This window comes from Dipodomys merriami, unplaced genomic scaffold (assembly GCF_024711535.1).
Source record: "Dipodomys merriami isolate MVZ:Mamm:240054 unplaced genomic scaffold, mDipMer1.0.p SCAF_100, whole genome shotgun sequence".
Taxonomy (NCBI): Eukaryota; Metazoa; Chordata; class Mammalia; order Rodentia; family Heteromyidae; genus Dipodomys; species Dipodomys merriami.
Genome location: NW_027202272.1, coordinates 135,454 through 155,791, shown reverse-complemented (window position 1 = coordinate 155,791; position 20,338 = coordinate 135,454). Strand labels below are relative to the sequence as shown.

The window sequence follows — 20,338 nt, the reverse complement described above, 5'->3', positions numbered from 1 at the left end:
ATGAGCCCAACTCAAAACCTGCCCAAGGTGTGCTTGACAAATTCACATTTTTGTGATTCCCTTGTGAGCTGGCCTTAACTGGTCTACACCTTCTGGCCCAGATCCGTGGTCTGAGACATTGATTCAGTGCTTAGATCCACACTGCACTCATGACAGATGCCCTTCTGATGTACGGCGGATGACCTGCATGCCACAAGGCATGACCTTTTCTGGTACTGTGTCCTGCTCTGTAGGCAAAGGCCTTCAAGGAGGCTGCTCTGAAGACTTGTAGGACACATAGACATTGGAAGACCATCAGGAGCCCACTGGAAAGTACTTGCTAGAGCCATAACATGAGGTCAAAGCAGGCCAGGTATTGGTCATGGGGCTCTAAGTCTGGGCCTGCGCACCATCTCTCAGCTCTTCAGCTTAGCACTTCAGCCGCTTCTGGTTTTCTGGTGGATCTTTGGAGATCAGAGTCTCCCGGACATTCCTGCCCAGGATGGCTTTGAATGGCAATCCTCACATCTCAGCCTCCTGATATGCTAGGAGGACCAGCATAAGCCACCCATGCCTGGCCTATCTGTCCATTCACCACAGTGGACTAGGAGCTCCTGAAAGCTTTTCTTTATTTTTTAGGTGCCAGTACTGGGGCCTGAAGTCACGGTCTGGCCTGTAGTCTCTTAAAATTTTCTCTCAATGAGGACATGCTACCACTTGAGCCAAAGCTCCATTTCTGGCTTTTGTTAGCTCATGGGCAAGAAAGTCTCACTAACTTTCCTCCCTTGAGATGGCTTTGACCCACAATCTCTGATCTCAGTCTCCTGAGTAGCTAGGATTTAAGGGGGTTGAGCCACTGGTGGCATTGGGCTAGAAGCTTTTCTTAAGAAGAGTTCTTCCCTGCATTTGCCCTGACTCCTCCATGCAAAGAGGGCCTGAGGGTCAGGAGCTGTGAAAAATAGGCTTCCAGCCACAGAAATTGGCTGGGGTCTTTGGTAAAATGTCAAGCTAATATTTCCCTGGGCCTCATTCTGGGACCCCATCCTCTGCCCTACTTGTGACTCAAGTACAAATTTTGACCCAGCCTTCAGGGTCTGCCAGACATGTCTGAAGCCACAGAACCATCATTCCGTCCACACAATCTGCTCTACACCACACCTCAGGATCTTTGCCCATGCTGTACCTTGTGCCTGAGGCTCTCTGTCCTGTTCCACATCTTAGAACTCCTGTGGAATTTTGGCACTGGTTATATCACTTCCTCGAGCAAGTCTTTCCTTTCCTTCTCCATCTTTATTTTTAAAAATACTGAGTTTCTAGAGGTGGAATTTGTGCAGGTTGACTGTCAAATTCTCTATCTTGGGGTGTGTGTGTGTGTGTGTGTGTGTGTGTGTGTGTGTGTGTGCGTGCGTGTGCCTGTGCCACTCCTAGGGTTTGAATTCAGGGCCTGGATGCTATCCCTGATCTTTTGTGCTCAAGACTAGCACTCTACTACTTCAACCACAGCTCTACTTCTGGCTTTGTGGGTGTTTAATTGGAGAAAAGCATCTCATATAGACTTTCCTGCTTGCATTTGGCATCCTCAGATCTCAGCCTCCTGAGTAGCTAAGGTTACAGGAGTGAGCAAACAGCACCTGCCCTCTACCTATTACCCATAACCTCGGCCCTCCTCTAAGTCCCAGAAGAATATGTCTCACTATGCTCACGTTTTTTTGTTGCTGTTGTTGTTGTTGTTATTGTTTTTGCCAATCTTAGGGCTTGAACTCAGGGTCTGGACATGTTCCTGACCTTTTTTTGCTCAAGGTTAGCACTTTTATTGCTTAAGCCACAGTTTCACTTTTGGCTTTTTCTGTTTCTGTGGTAGGAAGGAATCGAACTCAGAGCTTCATGTGTGCTAAGTAAGCACTCTACCAGTAAGCCACATTCGAAGCCCAAGGCTTACTTCTAATGGGAGTTATGATGGTGGGATTTATTGGATTACCCCTTTTGGCACAGAAATTGCTGGCTATTTCCTATCTTTCCCAGGATTTGGGACCAGCCTGAGACTCAACAATGAAGAATGATGAATGAGTGATGGCCACCAGGCCCCAGAGACCTAGGCTCACATCTTAATGAGGGATAGAGGATATAGAGCCACAACCTTCAACAACTCCTACAGCCTAAGAATTGTGGTTTCCCTTGAGAAGTGCCAGGACATAATGCACCCGTTGTACACACCAGTTGCACACACCAGCCCAGGCAAAGCCTTCGTGGCTTCAGTTCTTCAATTGCAGTGAAGGATGATAATTCAAGCTGCCTGCTCAGACTTAGTACTCTCTGAGGGTTTGTTCCAGCTTGCCCAGTTTGGGGGGCTGGGCATGGCCAACCTGCTGAATGCCCATCATCCTGGCCCTGTCCCTGAGACTTTTGCTCAAGGGTAGTGCTCTGCAACTTGAGCCACAGGGCCACTCAGGGTGTTTTGTTGTTATTTTATTTTGATTTCCTGTGATCTCTTAAGAAATATGAGTGTCGCAGTCTTTCCTACCCAGGCTGAATTCAACTTGGCATCTCAGCCTCCTGAGGAGCTAGGATTACAGGCAAGAGCCACTGACACTTGGCTTCCTTTTCTTCTTCTTGTTCTTTTTTTTTCATGACAATCTGAAATCTTCAAGGTGTCATTCCAATGGTTTGTATTAGAAGTAAACTTCCCAGGCCTGGAATTCGAATGCTAGGACTACCATCCACAAATGGAGGGAGATCCTAACAAACTCATTCCTATTCATGTGAATGCTAATGGAATGTTATGAAAGTAATAATTAAATTTGCAGTTAATTCATGATTCTACTTTAGAATGGCACACAAAAATTATTGAATTTATATCTTCCATTCTAGCACCATGGTATGATTAAGGATATTAACTGATTTTTATTAATGATTTTATAAGTATTAGATGATGATACTGAAGTGCCCCCGTCGCAGGACCCCCACCAAGAAGACCACCAAGAGTCGGACGTTCCGAAATACAAAAGCAAGGCTTTATTCAGTCAGGCTGCAGCTCAGGCCTCGTCCTACACACCGACACAGTGGAGCTTAGGAGGAAGCCCCGAGCTGAAATTTCATAGGGCTCATAAAGGCAAAAACTACAAAGTTACAGTAACCAGATGTGTTAACAGGACATCCTAGGGTGTTAAGGGGTGATAGGGGGTGATCAGACCATTTGGGCTAGGGCATTAAAGGGCAGGGTGTTATCAGACCATTTGGGCTAGGGCAATAAAGGGCAGGGGGTTATCAGACCATTTGGGCTAGGGCAATAAATGGCAGGGGGTTATCATACCATTTGGGCTGGGGCAATAAAGGGCAGGGGGTTATCTGTGAAGCAAGGGAAGTTTGTGGCCACAGATAACTCTGTCCTTGGGATTTATGCGAGATTTGGTTAACTTCAACATGGACAAGTCAGTTCCTGGAATTTATGTTTGCTCTGGGTCACTCATAATTTAACATAAAGGACAGAATGGCTGCGGCCTCAAAATGGAGTTACTTCAACTCTTCAATACTTCATTAAATGGAAGCATAATTTAATAACTAATAATTTGTAATAATATATAATTTAATAATATCCTCACATTCCCTCTGTCTATATATATATATATATATACGTATATATATATATATATATATATATATATATATATATATATATATATACGTATATATATATATATATTTGGAGTTACTGTGGCTTGATCACAGGTCCTCAGAACTTCCTGGCAGCTCAGTTTTCTGGAGGCTGGTGGGCTAAATCTGTGACCCCATTTATGGATTGGGCATTTTAGGCCGTGCGTTGAAATCCCAGCATGGCCAATAATGTATTCATGGAGTAAGAAGCCAATTTTGACACATTTTTTTCCTTCTCTGTGAAAGTTCTGGGTCTCAGTATATGTGATATGATGTAATAAAATAAATGATTTATATGCAATAATATTAAATAAATAAGGGTAATAACTGTCATATGGAGTAAACCCATGTATGTAAATAGATCTCATATGTGAGTATCATTTTTTCCAGTACTGGGGCTTCAATTCAGGCGCTTGGAACTTTTCTGAACTAGTCTTCAAGGAAGGCAATCTTCCACTTCACCCACAGTGCCACAGAGTTACCCAGACTCTGAGTTTAAATGCCAGGCCTGCCAGTATAATGGTGCAAATACCAAGCCAGGGCCATATTATTATTGTTATTGTTGTTGTTGTTATCATTATTATTATTATTTGGTTTTAGGCCAAGTACCGAGCTTGAACTCAGGGATCCTAGGTCCCGATTTCAAATCTCAGGGCTGGCAAAAAAAATAAAAATAAGAAGGAAAAAAATAAAACTGAGAAGTTCAATGAGGTGATTACACGTTTTTTCCTTTGTATTGTACCATCCTGGGTCTAAATAACAATGCCCAGACAATGTACATGACCTTACATTGCTGATGTTTGGCAGGCTATTAGCAAAGCCAAGCCGAAATCGGCAACTTAGGCCTGGAGCTTGAATCCCGGGACTCCCACTAATGAATGGCTGTCGGGAGATTCTAAGAAATGCTTTCCAATAGACATCTGTACAAATGGAATGTTGTAAAAGTAACAATTACATTAGTAGTTAGTGTACAATTATATTAGAAAATTATACACAACAGGTATACTACATTGACTGATTTTCAATTAATACTTTATTATGTAGTCAATCATGATACCTAAAAAAGGATGGAATAATTTAATTAGCAATATTTAATTTAATTGGCAATATTTGATAGAACTATCATATATGCAATTTCATAATTGACAGACATCTCTCATTAAATATATCTACATCTATCTATCTATCTATCTACCTACCTATCTATCTATCTATCGATCTATCTATCTATCGATCTATCTATCTATCTATCTATCTATCTATCTATCTATCTATCTATCTATCTATCTATCTATCTATCTATCTATCTATCTATCTATCTATCTATCTATTTATCTGTCTGTCTGTCTGTCTACCAATCTACACATTTATCTGTTTATACACTTGTGACTATTGGGGCTCCATGGTAGAGTGCTTGCCTAGTAAGTACGAAGCCGTGGGTTCAATTCCTCACTACCATTTGCAGAGAAAAATCCAGAAGTTTTGCTGTAGCTCAAACACTCGAGCACTAGCTTTGAGCATAAAGGCTTAGGGACTGTGTCTAGACCCTTACTCAAGAGCCAGGACTGGCACCAAAACAAAAAATAAAAAAGGAAAACATAGAATGTTCTGACTGAAACTACATACGGATAGGGCTGCAAATACCTCATCACAGAGCAAGCTGGGAATCTAGTGCTGACATTTGCCATCTAACCTGAATTAGACAGAGGTAAACTGCTGGAACCCAGTTCCATGGACTAGATGCTGCTGGCTTGCTCACCCTGTCATCCAAGATACTAGGGGGCTGAGATCCTACACTGGTGGGTTTAAAACCTAGGCTTGGCAGGCAGTCTGTGAAACTCTGAGCTGTGGCTTAAAGTCACAGAGTTCTAGCCTGATCAAAAGACCTTAGGACAGTACCCCCAAAATTTCAGTGCAATCCCCGTGGCTGACTCCTCCCCCCCAAAAAACTCACCCCTCCAAAATCTAAATTTGGACTGTTTTTGGTGTGTTTCTGAAAGAATGATGATACTGATGAAAGCACCCTAATTCTAATGATATTATGTGGGCTACAGCTATGTGATGAGTATTTCATGAGGTGTTGTGTGCTGAGTACTTCTTGGAGTGCATTTTTTCATCTGGTTCTTGTAAGAGCTCCACAAGTAAGATGATTGTGCAGATGAGAAACTTGTGGCACCATTTCATGGCCAAAATTATGTATGTACCTAACTGTAGTGAGTTGTCTCCTGCAGACAATTGTTTTGTATTATATTTCTTTTTTTTTTATTTAATTTTATTTTATTTGAGAACATACTGTACAGAGGGACTATAATTACATGGGCAGGATAATGCATACATTTCTTACCAAGCATTGCAGCCTCCTCCTTTGTTTACCCTTCACCTCCCTTCCCACCTCCCCCCTCCCCCCACCCAATTATACCCCCCTCCCCTCCCCACACCGACATTGTAAAGCTGGTTTTGACATGACATTTTGTACTTCTCATTGTTGCAACAGGTCCACCTGAATCCTTAAACGAATTGTTTGTCCCCATCTCCTCCACATGTTATACTGACATCAAATATAGTGAAAGCGGGGGTTACACTGTGGGGGAGGAACATACAAAGCAACAAAGAAATAATCTTATAAATGCGTTAGAAACACATGCATGAAAGAAACGAAAGCATTAAAATACATATTTAGGGGTTCATTTTCCTAACATCACATTATCTGACATTTTCCGCTTAACTCATACCTATACTAGATATTGCAAATAAGGGAAACCATGGGACCTATGCTTCTTTGGGCCTGGCTTACTTCACTTAATATAATTGTTTCCAAGTCTTTCCATTTCCTAACAAATGGGGAAATGTCATTCTTTCTGATGGAGGCATAGTATTCCATTGTGTATATATACCACATTTTCTTGATCCATTCATCTACTGAGGGGCATCTGGGTTGGTTCCATATCTTAGCTATGGTAAATAATGCTGCAATAAACATAGTTGTGCTGGTAGGTTTAGTGTGGTCTTGTTTGTAAACATTTGGGTAAATGCCCAAAAGTGGGATTGCTGGATAATAGGGGAGATCTATGTGAAGTCTTTTGAGGAACCTCCATACTGCTTTCCAAAGTGGTTGAACAAGTTTACATTCCCACCAACAATGAAGTAAGGTTCCTTTCTGTCCACATCCCCTCCAGCATCTGTTGTTGTTAGAGTTCTTGATTTTTGCCGTTCTACATGGAGTGAGGTGATATCTCAATGTTGTTTTGATTTGCATTTCTTTTATGGCTAGGGATGTTGAACATTTCTTCATGTGTCTATTGGCCATCCTTCTTTCTTCTTCAGAGAAGCTTCTCTTTAAGTCTTTCGCCCACTTATTTATTGGGCAGTTGTTTCTTTGAGGATTTGTTGTTGGGTGGTTTAATTTTTTGAGTTCCAAGTATATTTTGTATTATATTTCTTGATCATGAACCTTGAACTCAGGGCCTAGCCACTGACTTTTACCTGTGGGGATCATGGTTAGCACCCTACCACAAGGAGGCAAGGACCCCCTTGCAACAGAGTGTTACAGTCTAGGCGTGCAGTAGCTGAGGTCTGTCATCCTGTCCACTCAGGAAGCTGAGATCTGACGGTCTGGGTTCAAAACTATCCCAGACACAAAAGGTCCCGTGAGACTTTTATCTCCTATTCCTTACTTAGGAACTTGAAGTGGAAGCTAGTTGCTGCTGACTTGTGCCTGTTATCCTAGGTACTACAGATGCTGAGAGCTGAGGATCACGGTCCAAAGCCAGCCTGGGCAGGAAATTCCTTGAGATGCTTCTCTCTAGTGACACACTAAAACCTCAAGGGGTGCTGTTGCTCAAGTGGTAGAGTGATTGGCTTTAGCTAAAGAGCTCAAGGACAGCACCCAGGCCTAGACTTAAATTCCTCCAACTTCCAACAAAAGAAAGAAAGAAACCTGAAGTAGAGTGCTGGGAATGTGTCTTAGGAGTAGAGTGCTTTGCATGTATGAATCCCTGGGTTTGATTCCTTAGTACTACACCAGAAAAAAGCCTGAAGAGTCTGGGTGCCTCAAGTGGTAGAGTGCTATCCTTGTACAGGAGAAACTCAGGTACGGTGTTCAGGTCCTGAGTTGAAGCTCCAGGACAAGTGTATGAACACACATACATGCACACACACACACACACACACACACACACACACACACACACACACACACACACACACACACAGAGATAACAGAAGTGAAGCTGTGACAAGAAATGATAAAGCACTGAGCTTCTGCTCTGAGCTCATGGTCAGTATCCAGGTCCTGTGTTCAACCCTGAAACACAGCCACCCAGGGCCCAACTAGGAGTGGTCAAAGTTTCAAAACCTGATGAGTTTCACCAGCCATAGATGACATGAAGCTTAGTAATATTACACATGTACTTTGATTTAGCAAGCTTCTGGAAACCCAGGGAAGCATCATTGCCAATAATGGATCATTTTATTAGGTTCAGCTCCTTAGTTGTCTGCCAAAAGGACCCTTGAATTAATTGTAGCAGGTTTTTTCAACACTGGAACATAGTCTAACAAATACAGGATAAGTGCAGGGAACTTGGCCTGCCACGGGAGGTGGCACAAATGAAGGCTTCCTGTCACAACAGAGCTCTCCGCAGAGAGATAGCTTGAGATACAAAGAGGCTTTTTTCTCCTGGCCTTCAGAGCCCACTCACACTCCTCACTAATTGGCCTAGAAAGAGTTTTTTGTCACTCAGCTCTACAGGAGTGAGGCCTTTTGTCTGCTTATTCCAATAATGAGGAAGTCTTCTTCCAGCAGTCCCTCAGGCTACAATGGGAACAGTGAGAGGAGCCCCGGAAGATGCACTGTCTTGAAAACTCTCTCTGTGCTATGAAATCATTTTATTCAAAGCAAATTTCCTAGCTGGATGCCTTTCATTATAGGGATTCTGGAACTTCACCAATAGGAATACATGCGTACATACATGGGGAGACATGTGGTTACTGGATTTTCTTTTAATTGCCAGGTTCGGGAGTTTTACTATGAGCCTAGGCACTGTCCCTCCTGAGTTCTTGTGCTTAAGGTTAATGCTCTGCCCTTGAGCCATAGCCCCATTCATGGGGATTTTTTATTCCTGTAATCCCTCAGAAATAAGAGTGTGGTGGATTTTCCTGTCCTGGCTGAATTCAAACTGGCATTCTCTACCTCTCAGCCTCCTGAAGAGCTAGGATTATAGGTAGGATCCACTGACACTTGGCTTTCTTTCCTTCTCATTCTTTTCTTTCATCCTGACAATCTGAAATCTTCACAGTGTAATTCCAATGGCTTGCATTTCAAAGTAAAATACCCAGGCCTGGAGTTAAAGTGACAGTACTGCCACCTACAAATGGAGGGAGATCTTGAGAAAATCATTCCTATCCATGGGAATGCCTAATGGAATGTTATAAAAGTAACAATTAAATTTGCAATTAGTTAATAATTCTCTTATAGAATTGCCACACAAAAAGTATTGGATAATGTCTTCCATTCTACCAACATGGTATGCTTCTCCCAATTATGGAATACTGACTACTTTTACATTAATGCTTTAATAAGTATTCAACCATGATACTTCATTAAAAGGAGGCATAATTTAATAACTAATAATTCATAATATATATAATTCAATATTCTCACATTCTCTCTCATATACATAGCAAACTACACGTCTATCTATCTATCTATCTATCTATCTATCTATCTATCTATCTATCTATCTATCTATCTATCTATCTATCCACCACTACTATTGCATGATCACAGGTATTCAGAACTGGCTGGCAGTTCAGTTTGCCAAAAGCTTTTGTTTTACAACTGACCCATTCATGATTTGTGCATTGTGGGCTGTGAGTTCAAATCCCACAATGGCAAAAAGTTTATATGTGGAGTCAGAAGCCAATTTTGACCCATTGTTTTCCTTCTCTGTGAAAGTTGTGGGTCTCAGGATGATGTATAATCCATATGCAAATAAATCCATGTGATAAGATGTAATAAATGAAATAAATGTGATATATGTAATAATACGAAATAAAATAAATAAAAAATAAATAAGGGTAATAAATGTCATAGGGAGTAAACACATGTATGTAAATAGATCTCATGTATGAATATTATTTTTTCCAGGGCTAGGGCTTGAATTCAGGCCCTCGAAACTGGTCTGAAATTCTTGTCTTCAACGATGGTGAGTTTCCCCTCCCTTACAGTGCCAAAGAGTTAATCAGACCCTGAGTTGAAATCCCAGGCCTGCCAGAAAAATGGTGCAAATTCCAAGCCATTGTCTTAATTTTTTGACCAGGGACATGCACTATCTTGAAAGCACTCTCTGTGCTATGATATCATTCTATTCAAAGCAAATTTCTTAGCTGGGTGCTATTTTTCCTAATGACTATGGATGTTCACTGATAGAAATACATGCATATATACACAGACACATGGAATTACTGGCTCTTTCTTTTTAGTGCAGATCCTGAGGTTTCAACTATGAGCCTAGAAATTATCTCTGAGCTTCATTTACACAAGGCAATACTTTATTGTGCCTTAATCCATGATACTTCATTAAATGGAGGAATAATTTAATACCTAATAATTATTAGTAATATGTTAAATGTCATTTAATAATGTACAGACATCTCACATTCTATAATATATTTATATTTAAATGTACATTGGGATATACATATACATCTCTCTCTCTCTCTCTCTCTCTCTCTCTCTCTATATATATATATATATATATATATATATACATTTATTTGCAGCAATTTACACATCTAACTATTTATATATTGACCACTCCTGGGGCTAGAACTCAGGTCTTGGGAACTGCCTGGCATTGAATTTGTTTGAGGGTGCTGTGCTTAAACTGACCCCTTGATGAATTGGACATTCCAGGCCCTGAGTTCAAATCCCAGGAGTGCTGAAGTCAATTGGTGGAGTAAGAAGCCAATGTTGACCTAATTTCCTTTCTGTGGAAATATTGTGCCCTAGGTACAATATGTAATATCTATGCAAATACATATGTATGATATATATTCAGCCTGAGCAGGAGGTCTGTGAGACTCTTATGTCCAATAAACCACCAGAAAACCAGAAGTGGAGCAGTGGACCAGAAGGTAGAAATGGGGCTTTGAGAGAGAAAGCCAAGCAGATGAAACAGGCTAGACCATGCTGGAAAGCCTGGGAGGCACTTATGTCCGATTAACGACCAGATGGCTGGAAGTGGAGCTGTGGCGGTGGAAAAGCCTCAGCCTTGGGAAAAACAGCTGAGGAACGCATCAGGCCCTGAGTTTAAGCCATGGGATAGCCTCAAAAACGTTTTCAAAAAGAGAACGCCACGTTTATGAATCAGTGCCCTACTTACTTATGTGTGTATATTACCTCCCTGAGTTCAAACACACTGTATGCAATGATGCTTCTCTTATTTATTCATTTATTTATTTATTTATTCATTTATTATTCACATATGATCCTTGCGCCTACTGCATCATCCTCTACATGTCTTTCTCTTCCAGGGTTCCAGGCCTGTGTCCTTATATGATGCACAGTGAAGATTTCAGCAGTCTTTATTTACATTTTATTATGAGGACAATGCAGGAACAGTCACAAATCAGGCAGGGGTACACAAGGTAGGGTTTCTTAGAAGTAACCAGTCTTCAGAAAATTAAACTTGAGGAAGTAAAATGGTAGCATACTTATTTAATGGTAGCATACTTATGAGGGGGCTGGGAATGTGGATTAGTGAGAGAGTGCTTTCCTAGCATGCAAGAAGCCCTGGGTACGATTCCTCAGGAGCACATACACAGAAAAGGCCAGAATTGGTGTTGTGGTTCAAGTAGTAGAGTGATACAGACAGTGCCCAGGCCTTAAGTTCAACCCAAGACCGGGCAAAGAGATACCTAGGTAGGTAGGAAGAAAGAAAGGAAGAAAGGAAGAAAGGAAGAAAGAAAGAAAGAAAGAAAAAAGAAAGAAAGAAAGAAAGAAAGAAAGAAAGAAAGAAAGAAAGAAAGAAAGAAAGAAAGAAAGAAAGAAAGAAAGAAAGAAAGAAAGAAAGAAAGAAAGAAATATGATAGTTTAATCTTTGGACGTCAAGAGGAAAGAAGGGAACACTTCCCAGTCAGGAGGCCTTTTGCAGTGTGCCTTCACATAACCACAGAGCAGGAAGACTGTCTCTTTCCCACTTCTCAGGCAACCAAGGGCCGCAGAGTCAAGAGGGCAGAGCTAGGTTCAAAATAATGTGCTTGGAGACAAAATAGAAACAGTCCTGCCTCTAGTTAGTCTGGGGATTTGCATTAATTATGTGGAGAATTAAGGAAGGAGAATGGACTGGCAGAGGTAGAAGGGTGTTCAAATCTGACAGATGGAGAGTCAAAAACCCACTCCCTAATACCAGAGAGCAGGGTTTCTCTACTCTATTCCTCCCCTCTCCCCCACTAAACTGGCTCTCTATTGGTAACCTAACGGTAGCCTGAGGCTCCCTTCACATGAGGGAGGAAGGTTCATTAGTCATTGTTTGAAGAGGCCGAGTAAAGCCTGGCCCTGGTGTAACTTTAACAAATTTTACAGGTTTTCCCCAATGCTGGTTGTGCCTGGAATAAATGAAGTGGTTTTGCAGTTCACTTCCCTGTTGAGTGTGTATGTTCTGCCTCCTAATCCTGTAGGCCTGGTCTCTGCACCTAGACTGGTTTTTGAAACTGTTTTCTGTCCTTCTATTACAGAGTTACACTGGAGTTCTTCCTGCTAACACAGCTAGGGCTTGGATCCTGAGAACTTCATCTGAATCCAGGATAGGTCAATAATGGTTCTTTCCTTCTTCTATAGCTCAAGTACTATAAGAACATTTAATGTGCAAGTAATTTCTCATCACCAAGGGAGACACACGAAGCTCTTGAATATCTGACCTTTCAGAAATTGAAGTCATTTTGTCATAGATTTCCTGCCCTGGCTGGCTTCACCCTGTGATCCTGAGACCTCAGCCTCCTGAGCTAGGGTGATGGGCATGACCTACTTGTGCTCTGCTAGGTTCAGAACTGTAATGACATTGACAATACAAGTCAACTGCTTATCACAAAGGGCTTGTGTAGCATATTAAGCCTTTTAACCTTGGACCTTTAAGAACCCTGTAGGACACAATATTACAATGCTATAGTCTGAGAGGATGGGCATATGTATGTGCTACACTTGAACCTTGAGCTCTGAGTCCAATTCTGGTGGGCATCAGTGTTCATGTTCCAAAGAATGTTCTTGTAATTAGCAAATAGGAAAAGTATTTTAATTAACCCTCACTCTTTTTCCAGTTGTGTGTCTCGAACTCTAGCCTGGGCACTGACCACCCTGAGCCCTTCAGCTCAAGGTGAACACTCTAGCACTTAATCCAAAATGCCAGATGGGTTCTTTTGGTGGTTCACTGTAGATAAGAATCTAACAGGCTTTCCTTTGGATTGTGGTCTTCAGCTCTCAGCCTCCCGAGAAGCTACGGTTCCACTTATGAGCCACTGGCATCTGGCCTATGGTTTTAGACAGTCCTGGGCTTGATTTTAGGGCCTGGGTACTCTCTCTGAGCTTCTTTTTCTCAAGGCTAGCCACTTGAGCTACTCCATAGCTTCTGGCTTTTTCTGAGTATGTGGCACTGAGGATTCAAACACTGGCATTCATGCATGCTGAGCGAGCACTTTACCACTAATCCACATTTCTAGCCCCACCCTCACAATTTTATACCTCACTTGCCTATCCTCAAGAAAAGGCTTCTGAGTATAAATCATCTAAAGAAAACCTGATAGAAAGTTTCCAAAGATAAATAAGACAAAGCTCATACTTGTGAGAGACTCTAATCATGTAAAGACTGTGACAAATGCTTCCATTTACTTATGTATTATGTTTCAACACTTAATAAAATATTAATGAAAATGAGTCAATGTCCTCAATTATTGGGTATAATTTTATAAAAATGTGCAAAATGTAATAAATATTATGTGTATAAAAATACTAAATACAGTAATCAATAAATAAATGAATCAAAGGAAAATAAAATACAAAATCATTCTTTTTCTGTGGGGGTCCAGTTGTGTGGCTTGAACTCTGGGCCTGGGTGCTGTTCCTCAGATCTTCAGCTCAAGGCTAGCACTCTACCACTTGAGCCACAGCTCTACTTCCGGATTTTTTCTTTTTGCTTATGTGGTGCTGAGGAATCAAACCCAGGGACTCAGGCATGCAAGGCAAGTGCTCTACCACTGATCCACCTGAATCATAATATGAAATTAACATACATATGTAAGTATATATATATATATATATATATATCATATATTACACATGTATAGAGATATTTTTTCCATTTCAGGGCTTTCATTCAGGCCCTGGGTACTCTAGCCTGAATTTCTTTCCTCATGGACAGTGAGCTTCGCCTTCACCCATGATGCAAAATAGTTACCTGGACGTTGAGCTCAAATCCTAGCAATGGCAGAAATACTGGCTCCAGTTCCAAGACACTGACATAATTTTTTAATGGAAGCAGTTATGTTTATTCAGTTCCATACTGAACATTTTAAAAAGTGTAGAATTTTGTACAGCTATTCACTCAGAGATCCTTCCCTTACCTCCAAAATGCTTCTCTGAGAACTACATTGTTTGTCTTTGTTCGTTTTTTATTGTAAAAATATTTTACAGGAGCAAGGTAATGAGTAAATTTCATATTGAGCATTGTTACCTCCTCCTTTGTTTTCCCCCTACTATACCTTCCCTCCCACTGCCACAACTACCTCCCCCTGCTTAGGTCAGTGACTTAGGTTTCACTTTTGGTTGGCACAAGGTTTGAACTCAAGTAGTAGCAAATCTTCCCTCACATTGCTACAGATTTACCAAGACCCTGAGTTCAAATCCCAGGCTAGGAAAGAAAACTAGGAGAAAATCCAAACTATGTAGCTTTATTTTTTTTTAATTTAGTTAAATAATTATATTTTCTTTATTCTTTTTCTTTTTTTTCTTTTGGCCAACCATGGGGCTTGAACTCAGGTCATGGAAACTCTGTCTCAGCTTAGATCTCTCTCGGCTTGGGTGTAGCCTCCAGAACCATAGCTGATCCTAAGATCCTAGGCCCAGGGGACTTTCTAGAAAAAAAACTGGAAAGCAGAAAAAGTGGCAACTTTCAGGGGTCTAGGGTTTTATTATTTTTTTCTTTGCACAGTGACCATCCTGGGTTTGAATGACATGGCTGCAAAGTAGATATGACCTGCCATTGCTGATGGCTTGTGGGCTATCAGTGAAGCCATAAGACAACCTGTGGACATAGGCCCTGGGTTCAAATCCCAGTCCTGACACCAATGGCAGGAGATCACAAGAGACTCATTCCTATGCATGGGAATATCCATTGAAAGAGTAGTTCATGCATCCGTCTAGTCTAAAATTGGATGCAATAGTCCAAGAATGCTGATTGATCTTAATGTATAGTTTATTAAGCATTAAAAGAATAATATTCCTTCAATGGTGGTATAATAAATACCTAAGAGTTGGTAGGAACGTAGTAGGTGTCATTCAATCATAGATAGACGGCTCTGGCACTCTTTAACAATATATATTTCTTTGTATATCACCATCTGCCTATCCATGTATTGCTGTTTTGGCCAAAACTGGGGGTCAATCTCAGAGCATGGGAATCACTTGACAGCTTCATTGGCTAGAGGCTCCCATGCTCAAACTCACCCATTCATGAATTGGGCCTGCTAGGCCCTGAGATCCGATCCTAGCACTGCCAGGCATGATGGAGATCACATACATCTAAAATCTAGATTATATGTGATAGGATGTAAACAATGTAATAAATGGTATAAGTGTCATCAGAGTCAATAAAATAATATGGACTGAACATCTGAATGGAAGTATAAATCTTATTGTTAAGATGTATATAAGGAGTAACTTTTCCAGGACTGAGGCTTGAATTCAGTCCCCCTAGGAGGAGGGAATGGCGGGAGATCCTGAGATACTTGTTTCTGGACCTAGGAAGAGTCATGGCATGCGATCGATCTCATCCTTGAATGAGTAGTTTGTGCATGATGCGAGTAGGAAATGATACGCAAGACTCATGGGGTATAGATTATTTGTAAAGAAGAGTTAATGAAGCATGACAATAATCATCACAGACATGAAATGAATGCATCAGAAAATATCGAAATATAGGTACACACAGATTGGATTCCATCACAAGTCACCATCAGTCCTACTCTATACAAATATATACTTATTTGCATTCTACCTTCTACTTATGAATGGATGACTATTGTGCTCCCACTCTCCCCCCAGGGGGCTCAAATTCAGGTACTGGGAATGTCTAGCTCCTTTGTCGCTCACAGGCTGTTGTGCTCATATGGACGCATTCACCAATTGGGCCTGCTAGGCCCCGAGTTCAGATCCCAGCCCTGCCAAAAGATTCATCTTGATGTAAGACGCCAATGTTTTCATATGTTTTCCTTTCCTCTGCAAGTCTTGGGTCTCAGCTAGGATCGAGAATGCATGGGCCACCCTGTGGTCATGGGAATAAGTTGTTATCCATGTCAGCCCAGTTATACCTGTCATCATATACATGAGAAAATACACAAAAATCCATGAATAGTATACAAAATAAACACAATAAGTACACTCAATGCACGATGCAGTCTCCACACGGATGTGAACATACATCCCATGTTTAAATGATGCATTGAGCACTATTTTGGCCTCCCTGTGGCTCGATCTCAGTTCCTAGGAAGAGTCCATCTCCTTAGTGGCTCAACGTCTGGTGTGATCACGTGGACTGATTGGGCAGTTGGGCTTCCTAGGCCCTGAGTTCAAAGCCCAGCAATGCCAAAAATTCACCCTGATGTGAGAAGCCAGTCATTGCACCTGTTTTCCTGTGCTGTGCAAATTCTGAGTCTCAGCCAGCATGGAGAATATATAGGCAACTGATGTCAGCTTATATTTCCATAATTCATTCATCTGCAATAACAATGTGCAAGACTGGAAATGTGAAGCACTTAGACATGATTTTATTCTCGTTCATTTGGAAGATTAATCTTTAGTCAAAAGGAACGTTTAAAAATGGCCTAGAATTTATTCCTACCAGTTTTTATAAATGGCTTTGTGCAATGGTATGTGATTATTATATTTTACATTATCCTATGTAAATATTCTACTAACTATAAGTTTTGGAAAAAGAAGAAAACTAAAATTTACTACTTAGAGGAATATGATAGAAATAGAAGACAGATTTTATGTTTGTTACATCTCTCATCAGTACCCATATTCAAGACTTAAAGTCATATTTCTTACTATGTTAGACAGATACGGAAAATATATGATAAGGCAACACATGATAAGGCAACTATTAGTGACTTTAAAATGTACCTCCTTATGTGATGAAATTTACTTTATTAGCTAATATTTGGGTTTGAATTATGGGAGGCTGATCCATTAAACACATTTCTGGAAGGCCTCTACTGAACAACACAAATTGTGGGGGGTAGTATTTCTGCACTTTAATGAATGGTTGAACTTGTTTGGTATTAGTGCTGGGTACGTAAATCAACTCTAATGTAACTTGCTCCCTACACTTGAAAACCTTGTAATGTCACTATCATCTACTTGTCAAGTGTTATTTTGGTGAATATGATTTTTAAAAGTTTATTTGAAAAGGAATATACTTTCAGGAGATTAAATGTAGGTTACATTGGTTTGAGAATGACATTTTTATACTACAGAACCAAGTTTTACTGAAGTACCAGTGTTTTGAAGCACTAAGGGTATTCTCAATTAATGTTTTTCTAAATTATATTTGACCTCTAAATCAAGTTTTCCTAGTCTTGGTAGACCAATTATGATCTATCATTCCAGAAACTATTTTTTTGGCTGCACTGAAATCTTTCATTCATCATTAGGAGAAAGGTATTAAAAATAACGTTGTTCATTTGTGATTTTGTTCACTCATATGGGCTGGTCATCTGTAAATTGAAAGTTTGAATTACAGTACTTTCTCTCAGATTTTGTGATCTCATCTTTCATTTTAAGTTGCCTTGCATTTCACAATTGATCACTGCTAATTCTTGTAAGCAATTGGGGCCCTGAAATATTATAGGAAATGAGAAATTGAGATGAGTCTTTAATTATTTTCTGTTGGCATGTTGCATGGGCCTATGTGAGAAGTCATGCCCTTGTTATCTGATGATGCAGATAACTGGGACCTGTTATCCTAGGACCCGTGGGTCCTGCAGAAGAATAATAGCTTTTAGACATCATATCAGCAAAATTTGGGTATAATCAGTAAGAATGCTTTAGAAATATGGAGAAAAACACTTTGGGACCAGCAAGTTAAAACAATAAACAGAGCATCAGAATAAAATCCCTTATAGATTAGCAGAAAACAATACTGTTATTATACCATGTGTATTCAGAAGACCACGAACACTTAGAAGGTATCAGAAGCTTATACTGAAGATATTGCATTGATACTTTTTATAGTCTAATATATATTCTAAACCTAATTATTTATATTCCAATCTATTTATGGGAATAAATGTCAATATATTTGTCAAATTATCAATTCTAGTAAGATTCACTGTATAAAATTTAAAATTAGCACATATAAATATAAAATATATAAGTACATATAATATAAAAATTGTTTTGCATTGTTGTGTTGTGTTTAGGGAATCAAAGGCAACTCTGCTTTAAAGTATTATTCCATTATCTCTACCTCAGTTTTTGGTAGAGTTAGACTTAAAGCTCTACCATTTGTAGATATGCAGCCTAGAGGCAAGAGGAAACACTGTGATTAAAACATTACAAATTTAAGGCCTAATATCGAGGAGAAACATATGGACTTCTCCAGGAGCTATTGCAATATTTGGTGATAGAATGTCAGTAGTGTAAGTTCCTGCTTGGTTGGATGATAGACAGGTCAGGACAGTAGGTAATCATGCATATGAACAATTTTTTTCACTTTCTTGGCTTTAGCTACTTTTGAAATGATACGTATAATAAACAATTATGTTTTGATAAAATACCTTCTATTCTGAACAATTCTGTCTGAACTGTTCATCACTCTATGATCCCTTGTAACTAAGATTATGTTTGTTCCAGTAAGACAATCCATGCTGTCAACGTAAGATATTCTGGTTGGTCTGTTCCTACATGGAAGAAAGGTAAAGGTTCAGTGTCAACGTCTAGTGCGTTGGGGTCCCTAGGTAAGGGTCACAAAATCACCAGGACACAGGGTATGCAGAGTGCAAACAGCAATTGCCACTGCATGCTGAGCTTTATTGTTAGTGGGTATTTAAAGACTAGCAAGCATCATCTTTGCCAAGATTTGGTCAGAAAACATTCACACAAAAAATTTCCACAGATACATTTTTACTTAACCTATGAGAGAAAGTCTAGGTATATTATTATCTAAACTATTTTAGATCAAGCTCAAACCACTTCTCCAATCTCAGGAAAATGCTTGACCAGCTGTTCATCTATGCTTAAGCAAGCAGAAGAGCCACTTCCTCAGCTCCCAGGAGTCTGTGACATGTTTTGAGATAGGGAGAGGGAACATTTTCCCTCTGTAGCCTGGCATTCCAAGAGCTTTCCTAATCCCAAACACAGTCCTCAGATAATCCCGAGGCTGGAACCTGCATCATTCTGCCCCCTCAACATAGACCCTGAGTCTTCACAGTTCAGGTAGACATTTGTTCCAGCAAGACCTCATTTGGGAAATTTTAAGCTGCAGAAAGTTAGAAGTAGCTCTTAAGCAAGGCTTACTTTGAATCCATTAGCTCCACAAAGCTAACTCAGTTGATAAATAAGTACTTGAAAAGCCACCACCTTTGGACTTAGCTGTAAAGGCTTCAAAGTATGATCAAATTTAAAATGAAAATGACGAAATAGTCATTGACAAAACAATTGTAAATGTGAGCAATCGACCAAACTATATAAGTTTTTTCTACTGTACACAGAAATTTAGAGAAATAAGATCAATAGCATTTTCAGGAACAATAAGGGTTCCTTGTTACAAATAGGCAACCATGGATATATGCCTGTATAAAGATTGTATCATTAAGTACTTAAATTTAGAGGATACTACATGCTTCAGAAGCAGGTCTACCCAAATTACAACAATACAGAGATTAACATAGCACTTGCACAAGGATGATATGAAAATTTGTGAAGTATTCCATATTTTTCATTCTTCTGATGCAAGAAATGAAAAAGAGTTATTAAAAAGTTGATTACAAAAATACAAGTGTAACAATACATGTAATTCATAGAATTAAAGGTTAGTTTGACATCAGTATATTAAATTTTCACCTTAGAAAGGCCTTTACATAGCATAACCTTTACAAAACTTGAAATTAGATAATATTGCCATTTTATCTCAAAGAAATAAAATAATAAAAGAAACTACGAAAAAAAAGGAGTCTTAAAATACTTCTATATGGAATGCAATCTGAAAGGTCACATTTACTAATGAATCTATACATTATATAACAATGTAGAATTCAAAGTATTATATCTAGGAGAGAATGAAATAGATTATGGACATTACACAAACATAGATATACTTTGTTCAGAAAAGCACCCGGAACATCTTTAGTTTCTATACTATTCATTTCAACAAATAAGTTAAAATTATTTCTGATTTAAAGAATCACAAACTCTGCAGAAATCATTACAGATGTATAC

At 39.7% G+C, this 20,338-nt stretch overlaps 1 pseudogene; it reads left to right on the top strand.

The window, feature by feature from the left end:
• The first annotated feature begins 19,739 nt into the window (after nucleotides 1-19,739).
• On the top strand, nucleotides 19,740-19,839 carry LOC138806867 (U6 spliceosomal RNA; annotated as a pseudogene).
• Nucleotides 19,840-20,338: the final 499 nt, after the last annotated feature.